We start from the raw sequence: 10,620 nt of genomic DNA, 5'->3' as shown, positions 1-10,620 counted from the left end.
ACATCGGATGAAGGGTGTGAGAGAAAAGACAGAGAAGGACAACCTCAACGCTTTGGCTTGAGCAACCATTTACTAAATGGAACTGCCATTTACTAAAATTGGGGAAACTCTGGGAGGGATAGATTTGCAGGGAAATACTGGGAATTTTTGTTTTGAACCGTTTATTAGGCACCAAAGTGGCCATAAACTCCGCCCTCAGGGGGATTTACTGAAAATTAACCAATACACTAAACTAAGTAACTGCAAATTGTGATGACTTCTATGTGATAATAAATGTAATCCGTGAAGGATCTAAACGGAGTTTTGTGTTAGAGAATTAGAGGGGACGCTGTTTTCCACAGGTAGTCAGGAAGCACTTCCTGGAGGAGGCGGCATTGACTAAAGACCCCAAAGGTTAGAGGAAGCCGCTTTTGCAAAGAACACTGCTAATATCTCTGAAAGAGAGAGTCATCATATTTCAGAGTCCACCGTCCCTGATGGAAGAATCTTTATCTTTTGGGAGGCTCTGTTTCCTCATCTGGTACTAACAGGACCTACTGCTCAGCGTTGTTAGAAGGAAGACCGGCATTTAAAGTCTGCACCCGGAAACTTCTCAATCGGTGGAGACGCAACATGATGCGATAGCTAAGAAGGTAGTTTCTGAGGCCAGGCTGCCCGGGTGTGACTTCCAGCTCTGCCACTTATTTAAAAGATTTTTTTTTAATGCTTATTTATTTTTGAGAGAGACAGAGACAGAGTGCGAGCAGAGAGAGAGGGAGACACAGAATCTGAAACAGGCTCCAGACTCTGAGCTGTCAGCACAGAGCCCGACGCGGGGCTCGAACTCACGGACCGCGAGATCATGACCTGAGCCGAAGTCGGCTGCTTAACCGACTGAGCCACCCAGGCGCCCCGGATTAGGAATCTTTAAAGTGAAGTAACCCATCTAGTGGCAGGGATGCAGACCCAATGGAACCCAGGTGCACAGCTGGGACCCTAGGACCCAACAGTTCCACGCCTGACGTCCATCCTAGGGCAATGATCATGCAGGTCACAAAGAGGCAAGTATGGAAGGGTCTGTCAATCACTTATTTGTTGTGCTGCAAAATTAGAGGAAAACTGGGCACCCACTAATGAGGGTGGGGGTGGGTGTTAGGATGCGGTGGAGAGCACCATGGAGGACCACACAGCACTTACAAGCAACAGGCTAGAGGCACACATGAACGGAATCTCAAAGGTGCGGTGCTACCAACGTCAATGGTTAAAAAGACTGACACTATTAAGCATTGGCAAAGATGTGGGGCTCTGGAACACTTATACGCTGCTGATGGCAATGCAGAGCGGTACAACCACTTTAGAAAACATTTGGCAATTTCCTTCAGAATCCAACACACGTTGTACGATCTTACAGTGCCACTCCTAGGTGTCTGCCTAAGAGAAAGGAAAACATGCCCACACAAATGATGTGGACGTGAATGTGTGCAGCAACATTATTTGGGATAGCCAGAAGCTGGAAGCAAACCCAGATATGTAACGACTTGCAAATGGATGAAAGCTGTAACACGTCCACACTGTGGGATACTGCACAGCAATAAGAGGCAATGAACTATTGAGAGAAAAATGCAAAAGCGTGGGTGATTCTGAAATGCTATTATGCTAGTGAGGGAAGCTAAACATTTACATGATATTCTAAAAAGGCAAAACTCTAGGCAGAATGGAGATCAGTGGTAGCCTGGGGCACAGGGAAGGAGGGAGAGCTTTGGCAGAAAGAGTGCAGGGCAGTTTAAGAATGGGTGGCTGGAAGGTGGGAGGTACTTGTTTTAGGTTTTGATTTATGGTGGAGGTTACAGGATTGTATCCAGTTTCCAAACTTCATCAAATCGAACACCTAAAATGAATGGATTTTAATTTATGTAAGTGATACCTTCTTTAAGAATGAAAGAAGCATAGTTAGGGCACCTGGGTGGCTCCCTCAGTTAAGCGCCGATTTCGGCTCAGGTCATGATCTCGCGGTTCATGAGTTCGAGCCCCGCATCTGGCTCTGTGCTGACAGCTCAGAGCCTGGAGCCTGCTTTGGATTCTGTGTCTCCCTCTTTCCCTGCCCCTCCCCCACTTGTGCTCTGTCTCTCTCTCTCTTTCTGTCAAAAATAAACATTAAGAAAAATGAAAGAAGCATAGGTTTTTTTTTTTAATTTTTTAAAATTCATTTTTGAGAGAGACAGAGACAGCGCGAGCAGGGCAGGGGCAGAGAGAGGGAGAGAGAGGCAATCCCAAACAGGCTCTGCACCGTCAGCGCAGAGCCTGATGAGGGGCTTGAACTCACAAAACCATGAGATCATGACCTGAGCTGAAACCAAGAGTCAGACACTTAACCGACTGAGCCACCCAGGCATCCGGAAAGAAGCACAGTTCTGAGCTTAAAAAGGAAAAACTATGTACCACAATCCTGCTGCCATAAATTAAAACTAAAGAAAACGCTCCGCAATGTTTTGCACATAAAGTGATACACAATTTGTAAGAAAGTATACCAACAAAAAAAATACACGACATTGTGAATGTACTGAGTGCCACTGAACTGGACACCTTAAATGGTGAATGGTTATTTATGTGAATTCAACCTTTACCTTTTTAATTAAAAAAAAACTTTTAAATTTTATTTTGTCACCATAGTCTTTAAAAGCTATGCGAGGGTGCCTGGGTGGCTCAGCCAGCTGAGCATCCGACTTTGGCTCAGGTCATGATCTCATGGTTCGTGGGTTCGAGCCCTGTATCAGGCTCTGCGATGACAGCTTGGAGTCTGGAGCCTGCTTGGGATTCTGTGTGTGTGTGTGTGTGTGTGTGTGTGTGTGTGTGTCTCTGCCCCTCCACCACTTGTGACTTCTCTCTCTCTCTGGCTCTCTCTGTCTCTCTCAAAAATAAATAAAGACGTTTAAAAAAAGCTATGCGATAATAAATGCAATAGCAGAAGGCACACATTAATAAAGGTAGCAAAGGATACACAAGAGCAAAAGATAGTAGCAGTAGATACACAACAAATAAAAACAATAGCGAAGGATATACTGTAACAAAGATAATAGCAGATACACAAGGGTAAGGACAGGAGCAGAAGGGGAGGGAGACAGGGAATAAGCCAGTAAGGAAAACAAAAGAGGGACTTGTACAGATCACTCACAACATTGTGCCACCAACGGATTCAAGTCTCCCCACCTGAGGCTTTAGAACTATCTAAATATATTAATGGCTTTTTTGAATGTTCCTTTATTTATTTTTGAGAGAGAAAGAAAGAGGGAGAATACCAACCAGGCTCTGCACGGTCAGCCCAGAGCCCGATGCGGGGCTCGAACCCATGAACCGTGAGATCATGACCTGAGCCAAAACCAAGAGCTGGACGCTTAACTGACGGAGCTACCCAGGCGTCCTTATTAATACATTTAAACAAACAAACAAACAAAAACCACTTCACAGGGCTCTTGGGAGGATTAATTGCATTAATACATGAAGAGCCCTCACAACACCTGGCACTAAGCAAGTGTTTACTAAGTGGTGCCCTCATTAGTATTATCCTTGCTGTCATTGACAAAATTGTTATGACAATTTGTCTCCAAGGCCCCAGAGCCAAAGCAGCCCGCCTTGGGTGACAGCTGGGGATTTGGGAGAACGGGAGGTGGCCGCCCAAATCCTTCCTGTGGAACAGAAAATAATGACATACCTGGCTGGAGATTCTGGCTGCCAGCAATACCTTAATTCAGTTGGCCAGCCAGGTGGCCAGGTTTCTCAGGCATCCCTCCGCCCTCCTTCCCTCTCCAGGGATTTTGTGGCCACACGCCCTCCTCTTCCTATTTTTGCTCAGGGGAATTGTAATAACAACGGGATCCTGTGCTGGAGGGATTTGGAAAGCTGGGGCTTGTGAGGGAGGGGCGTGGAAAAGACTGGAGGAGAAGCCGACAGCTTTCTGACGGGAGGGAGGTCCATGCTTCCTACGCATCCCCCTGCCTCCGCCCCCGCACTGGCCTGGGGCACATCAAGACTTCTTTTTCTCCTCTCGAGGCCCCAGGAAGGGAGATGTCAGCTCCTAAACTAGACCTAGGCTAAGAATTTCCCTAGTCTGAAGCGTCCTGGCCAAGCTTAGCCACTGCCCCTACTAGGAGGCCTTTAATAAGGGATTACGTTGGGCTTCCCTGCCTAATAGGGATATTGGTCTCCACACCCAATCCCAACGTGTGGGGGTGGGGTTCCCCAACACCACCAGGCAATTCTCCCACACCAACTCAACCTAATTTTTTATTTTTTAATGTTTTTATTTTTGAGAGACAGAGTATGAGCAGGGGAGGTGCAGAGAGAGAGGAGACACAATCTTAAAGCAAGCTCCAGGCTCTGAGCTGCACAGAGCCCCACACGGGGCTCGAACCCACCAACCATGAGATCATGGCCTGAGCCGAAGTCGGACGCTTAACGGACTGAGCCACCCAGGAGCCGCACAATTCGATGTAATTACACTAACTACACTATCTACCTGGAGGTAACGGTCGGATCACAGAGGTTAAGGACTCAGTCCTGCAAGACCCGCCCCCCTCCCCCACTACCGACCTTTCAGACGCCAGTTGAAAGTCCAAGTTGTTACCTGTGCTTCTGGCCAAGCTGCTATATAGATTGAAGGTTTCCACCACCTCCTCCTGGAGTTTGATCAATTTGCTAGAGCAGCTCACAGAACTCAGAGAAGCACTTTACTTACTTGATTACTGGTTTACTGTGAAAGGATGAAACTCAGGAACAGCCGGATGGAAGAAATACGTAGGACAAGATACGTGGGAAGGGCTGTGGAGCTTCCTTGCCCTCTCTGGGTGCGTCATTCTCTCCACACGGCTTCACCAATCTGGAAACCGTCCCAGCCCCATCTTTTTGGGTGTTTATGGAGGCTTCACTGCATAGGCCTGATTGGTTGACTCAATGTCCATTGGTGATTGATTCCACCTCCAGCCCCTCTCCCCTCCCGTTTATTGGCAGCTTTCAAAAGTCACCCATTCACATGACAAAAGACTTCGTCATCTCTTTCCTTACTTAGGAATTACAGGAGTTTTAGGAACCCTGTGCCAGAAGGAGAGTAACACCCAAAATATATTTCTTATCACCAATCACAGTATCAATGGAGGCAAAAGGCATATAAGCCCAAGCTTCCATTCTAAGGGGTCAATGTCAATGATAAAGCAAGAGAAGCAGACAGGCTGTGGGAGGGTGGAAATGATGGGAGGCCCAGGTCAGGATTTTTGGAAGAGAGATAATGGAAGGATAAGGGAGCCCCCCCCCCCCTAAACGGGATGGACTCCCCCATCTGAAAGTTGGTCCACATGTCAAGACTGACGATGTCACACACGCATCAGAAGGGTCCAGCCTGCCTCCGTGGGGTGACCGCAGTTGGTGCTGTGAACAGGAGTCTAGATGACCACCCCCACGGAGTCTCTCTCCTCGTGCTGTGCTGTCCTGTGCCTGCTGGTGAGTGTGCATTTTGAGCTGTGCTGCTTGGGATTTGCACCTGTTGTAGACTTAACCAACCCAAGTCAGGAGTTTCCATAGTTGGCATTCAGGAACAGAGGCGTGGGATGGGGGGCTTCCTTCAAGTGGCCCTGGGCTGGCACATCTGCACCCCGACCTGTCTGTGTGCTTCGCCCCAGCCAGGGCAGTGGGGGAGGGGTGCCTGAAAGTTCCAACCCAAGTTGTTGGTTCCCCTGGTAACCAGGCTGCATTTTCCTCCAACAGTCACCTAAGTAGCATAAATTCTGGTAGGGTTAAAAGTGTGTTATTATGGGAGTGCCTGGGTGGCTCAGTTTGGCTCAGGTCATGATCTCACAGTTGGTGAGTTCCAGCCCCGCGTGGGGCTCTGTGCTGCCGGCTCAGAGCCTGGAGCCTGCTTCAGATTCTGTGTCTCCCTCTCTCTCTCTGCTCCTCCCCCATTCACCCTCTGTCTCTCTCTCAAAAATAAATAAACATAAAGAAAAAAAAATGCTAAGTGTCTTATTAGGAATAACACTCCTATGATACTCCTTACCTCTAACCACTCAGGACATTCCAGAGATTTTAAAGCTCTGTGCCAGCAATTGGAAAGAAAACCAAATATAATCCAGGGAGGTGTGGGAGGGGTGTGGCAGAAGAGAAGGAACAGGCTGGATGTAGAAAGACCCTTACGGGGCTGTCCAGAGACTAGGGCTGGGGGTGGGGGGTAGGGAAGGGAGCCCAGAGGGAGGGGATCCAGGTAGGAGGCTAGGGTGAGGGTCCAGGGAGGGGGGTTTGAGGCCTGAGCTGAGGCTGGAGAGAGTGGGACAATGGAGGGCCAGGGCTAAGGAGGGGGAAATAGGAGGAGAGTATGTGAATTCAGCCTAGCGAATTGGCCTGTGGTGTTCCCCCCACCCTGGGAAAACCAGGGGGAAGATGCTGAGCTCACGAGAGGCATGTGATATGGGCCCAGGGGCATGCAAGATGCCAATAGCTGCAGAGGGCCAGACTTTCAGAGGCAGATGTCAGAGCCAGGGAACTGGGAGGAAGTTATCTGTGGAGGCAGTACTGGGATGGGATGTCTCAGAAGAAGGACGGGTCTTAGGAAGAATCAGTGTCTCAAGGGTCCAGACCAGAGGACTAGTTGGGAGGGGGAGGGGGGAAGCCACCACAAGGCCGAGGGAGTAGCGTCTGAGAATAGGTTGGTGAGACAGTGGGGGACCTGGGTTTGGGTCATCCAGGAGGCTGTTGGATGCACAGGCTTGAAGCCAGGGAGAGACTAAAGAGCCATCTTGCCCCAGGTGACAGGTGAAACTGTCCAGTGTATGTAGTCAGTGCAGAGGACAAGGCTGAGGACTGGCCCTGGGAACACCCTTATTTGTAAAGACACCAGGAGAGGAAAAAAGGCCTATTCATGTCCGAGAGACAGAAAGTAGGAGGAAACCAGAAATGCATGAAGGAGGGAGCAGCAGACCAGGTGATAGGCTGCCTGAAGGCGAGTAAGGTGAGGACCAGGAGACCAAGATTGCTCAATGTGGAAGGACTCTGGAGACCCAAAGACCACCGCGGCCGTCCAGGGCAAGCAGTGAGTAGACCTCTGTGGATAAGTTTTGCCAGGAATGATGGAAGAGAACAGAGCAGGCGAAGGAGGGGTGGGGGCTGCTGGTTCTGATGAAACTCTGTGCTCCCAGGATCACCCAGCAGAGGGTCAGGCTCACAGGGCATCTCAAAATGTTTGTTGAGTGAATGCATGCCTGCAGGCATGAATGAATGAACATTCATAGAAGGAGAAATAGAAGGAGAGAGAGAGGTGTACAGACAGAGACAAAAGACAGAGCACCAAGTTGTAGCTGATAGTGCTTCACAGCTGAGAAAAAAAGGTTCTGTCATCTAAGTCAGCTTTGGAAATTCCTTCTTCAGAAAGCAATGAACCGGAAAAGCCAATCCTCACCCATTTTTGTTGCCTTGTTTGATGAGCCCAACAAGAAATGGTATGGGGCCCTTGGGTGGTTCAGTTGGTTAAACGTCTGACTCTTGATGTCGGTTCAGATCACGATCTCAAGGTTCATGAGTTCAAGCCCTGAGTCAGGCTCTCTGCTGTCAGCGTAGAGCCCACTTCCGATCCTCCAGATCCCAGTCTCTCTCTGCCCCTCCCCATCTTGCGGGTGCAAATGTGGTCTCTCTCTCCAAAAAATAGACATTATAAAAAGGGGGAGCGGTATGTAGACAGGTAGCTTCCTCCTAGCCCCATTTTTCAGATGAACAAACTGAGGTCAAACCAAAGCCTGATGATGATCCCCAGGGAGTCATGGCCTGAGCTGAGCTTTCAGCCGTGTGTATGATTCCAAAAGCTATCCTTCTTCTTTGAAGCCTGTAGGACCATTCATACGTTCCTCTGTTCACACCTGTACTCGTTCAGTTAGCCATTCATTTGTTCATTCATATGTTTGGATAGGGGCTCTGGAGCCAACTGGCTGGGTTCAAACTCTGGTTCTGGTACTTGCCAACCACGTGGCTGTGGGCAAGTGACATTATCTAGTCCTGCCTCTGTTTCCACGTCTACGACAGTCTCCATGTTGTAGGCCCTCTCCCCAGGTGTCAGGGTGGCCGCGTTCTCTCTAGGGAATAGCCTTCATATTGAGTTTACCATGGTGCCCAAGAGGAAAACGTGGAGCTTGGGACTTGAGAGCACTGTGGGCTCCCTGGAGGAGGTGGCAAAGGGGCTCCGAGCTTTCCCTGAGTGCGAGAGGTGTGAGAGTGAAGCTGCAAGCCAGTCTGTGCCCTCTTTGAGCCTCCAGCTGCAAAAGAAGGGACTGGCTTTTTCCAGAAGCCACAAGTCTGCAAGTCTGTGTCAAAAGAGAACCACTGAGAAGCCACTCCCCACTCCGTCCAGCTCCAGCACCATTAATCTGCTTTGTGTCTCTATGGGTGAGCCTGTTCTGGATGTTCGTGTACATGGCGTCATATAACATGTGGCCTTTGTGATGGACGTCTTTCAGCTAGTATCGTGTTTTCTTTTTTCTTTCTTTTTAAATGTTTATTTTTGAGAGAGAGAGAGAGACGCAGCATGAGCAGGAGAGGGGCAGAGAGAGAGGGAGACACAGAATCTGAAGCAGGCTCCAGGCTCTGAGCTGTCAACCCAGAGCCCGACGCAGGGCTTGAACTCACGAGCGATGAGATCATGACCTGAGCCAAAGTCGGCCACTTAACGGATTGAGCCAACCAGGTGCCCCAAGCATAGTGTTTTTAATGTTCATCCACGTTGTAGCCAGTGGTAGTGTATCTCTCCTTTTTATGACTGAATAATACTCCAGAGTATGGATAGACCACATTTTATCAATCCATTCATCATGTGATGGACATCAGCCTAATGGAGATAGAGTCTCTTCTGGGGCTGATGAAAATGTCCTGGAATTAAATTGTGGTGATGGTTGCACAGTGTTTTGAGTGTGGTGGACCTCACTGAAGTGTGGACTTTAAAATGGTTCAGGGGGCGCCTGGGTGGCTCAGTCGGTTGAGCATCCGACTTCGGCTCAGGTCATGATCTCGTGGTCCGTGGGTTCAAGCCCCGCGTCAGGCTCTGTGCTGACAGCCCAGAGCCTGGAGCCTGTTTCGGATTCTGTGTCTCTCTCTTTCTCTGCCCCTCCCCTGTTCATGCTCTCTCTCTGTCTCAAAAATAAATAAATGTTAAAACAATTAAAAAAATAAAATAAAATAAAATGGTTCAGGCACTGGATTTTATGTTATGTGAGTTTTATTTAAAAAAAAAAAATCAAGGCAGGGCGCGCCTGGGTCGCTCAGTCAGTTGAGTGTCCAACTTTAGCTCAGGTGATGATTTCATGGTTCATGAGCTCTCTGCTGTCAGCCAGGAGCCTGCTTGGGATCCTGTGTCCCCCTCTCTCTCTGCCTTCCCCTGCTGGCACTCTCTGTCTCAAAAATAAGTAAACATTTTAAAAAATAAATTAAGAAATAAAGGCAGAAAGAGAAAAGAAGACAGAGAGAGTGGGATTTAGACGCTTTGTTTTCTTGCCAATATTTGAAAATCAGAAAACGTCCCACCATGAGTCTGGATTTCCATCTTCTCTTGAAAAGCCATGGAACTTGACCATGTTCGTACGTGTTCTGGAGGGCAGCCCCTGACTGGAGCTAAGGGTGAATTTTATTCCATGTAAATTGCACCTCAATAAACCCAACCCTCCAGGAATCCAGAAATAGAGAGGGATTCAGTTAGGTGATTTGTCTCAAAACAAATCAAAAGCTGAAGATTTGTGGGGCGCCTGGCTGCCTCAGTCGGTGGAGCATGTGACTCTTGATTTCGGCTCAGGTCATGATCTCGAGGTTCATGGGTTCAAGCCCCACAATGGGGCTGACAGTGCAGAGCCTGCTTGGGATTCTCTCCTTCCCTCTCTCTGTTCCTCCACTGCTCATGCTCTCTCTCTCTCTCTCTCAAACTAAATAAAATTTAAAACTTTTTTAATAAACTTAAAAAAAAAAGAAAGTAAAAGCTGAAGATATGTGATTATGAAATCAGAGAAGGAAAGAGATCCAAGACCGGAGAGAAGGTGATGGACTGAAAGGCAGGAATAAGGGGGGAGGGTCTTCTTCTGTTTCCTCCCACTCCCTCTGCCTCTGACCACCTTCCCTCTCAACTTCCTCCCCTCTGAGTGTCTGTCTCTCTCTCTCTCTCTCTCTCCCTTCCTCCCTCACAGGTGAAGCAAAAACTCAGATGAACCAGCACAGACTGTCCTGTCCCTGGCTCTCTCTCGGTCCCCTGTTTCCCTTTCTTTCCCAGTGGAAGCCCTCACGCAAGAGAAAAAATAAATAAATAACTTTCATGTAATTAGATAAATCGGCCACATGCAGATAGGAAAAGTGGGCTTCACAGGGAAGAGGGTCGACCGTGCATTTAAAAAATTCAGTTAGGGGGGCGCCTGGGTGGCGCAGTCGGTTAAGCGTCCGACTTCAGCCAGGTCACGATCTCGCGAGATCTTGTGTGATCTCGCGTGAGTTCGAGCCCCGCGTCGGGCTCTGGGCTGATGGCTCAGAGCCTGGAGCCTGTTTCCGATTCTGTGTCTCCCTCTCTCTCTGCCCCTCCCCCGTTCATGCTCTGTCTCTCTCTGTCCCAAAAATAAATAAAAAACGTTGAAAAAAAAA

This window comes from Herpailurus yagouaroundi, unplaced genomic scaffold (assembly GCF_014898765.1).
Source record: "Herpailurus yagouaroundi ecotype Mexico unplaced genomic scaffold, PumYag 220, whole genome shotgun sequence".
Taxonomy (NCBI): domain Eukaryota; kingdom Metazoa; phylum Chordata; class Mammalia; order Carnivora; family Felidae; genus Herpailurus; species Herpailurus yagouaroundi.
Note: the sequence above shows the minus strand (reverse complement) of the source record.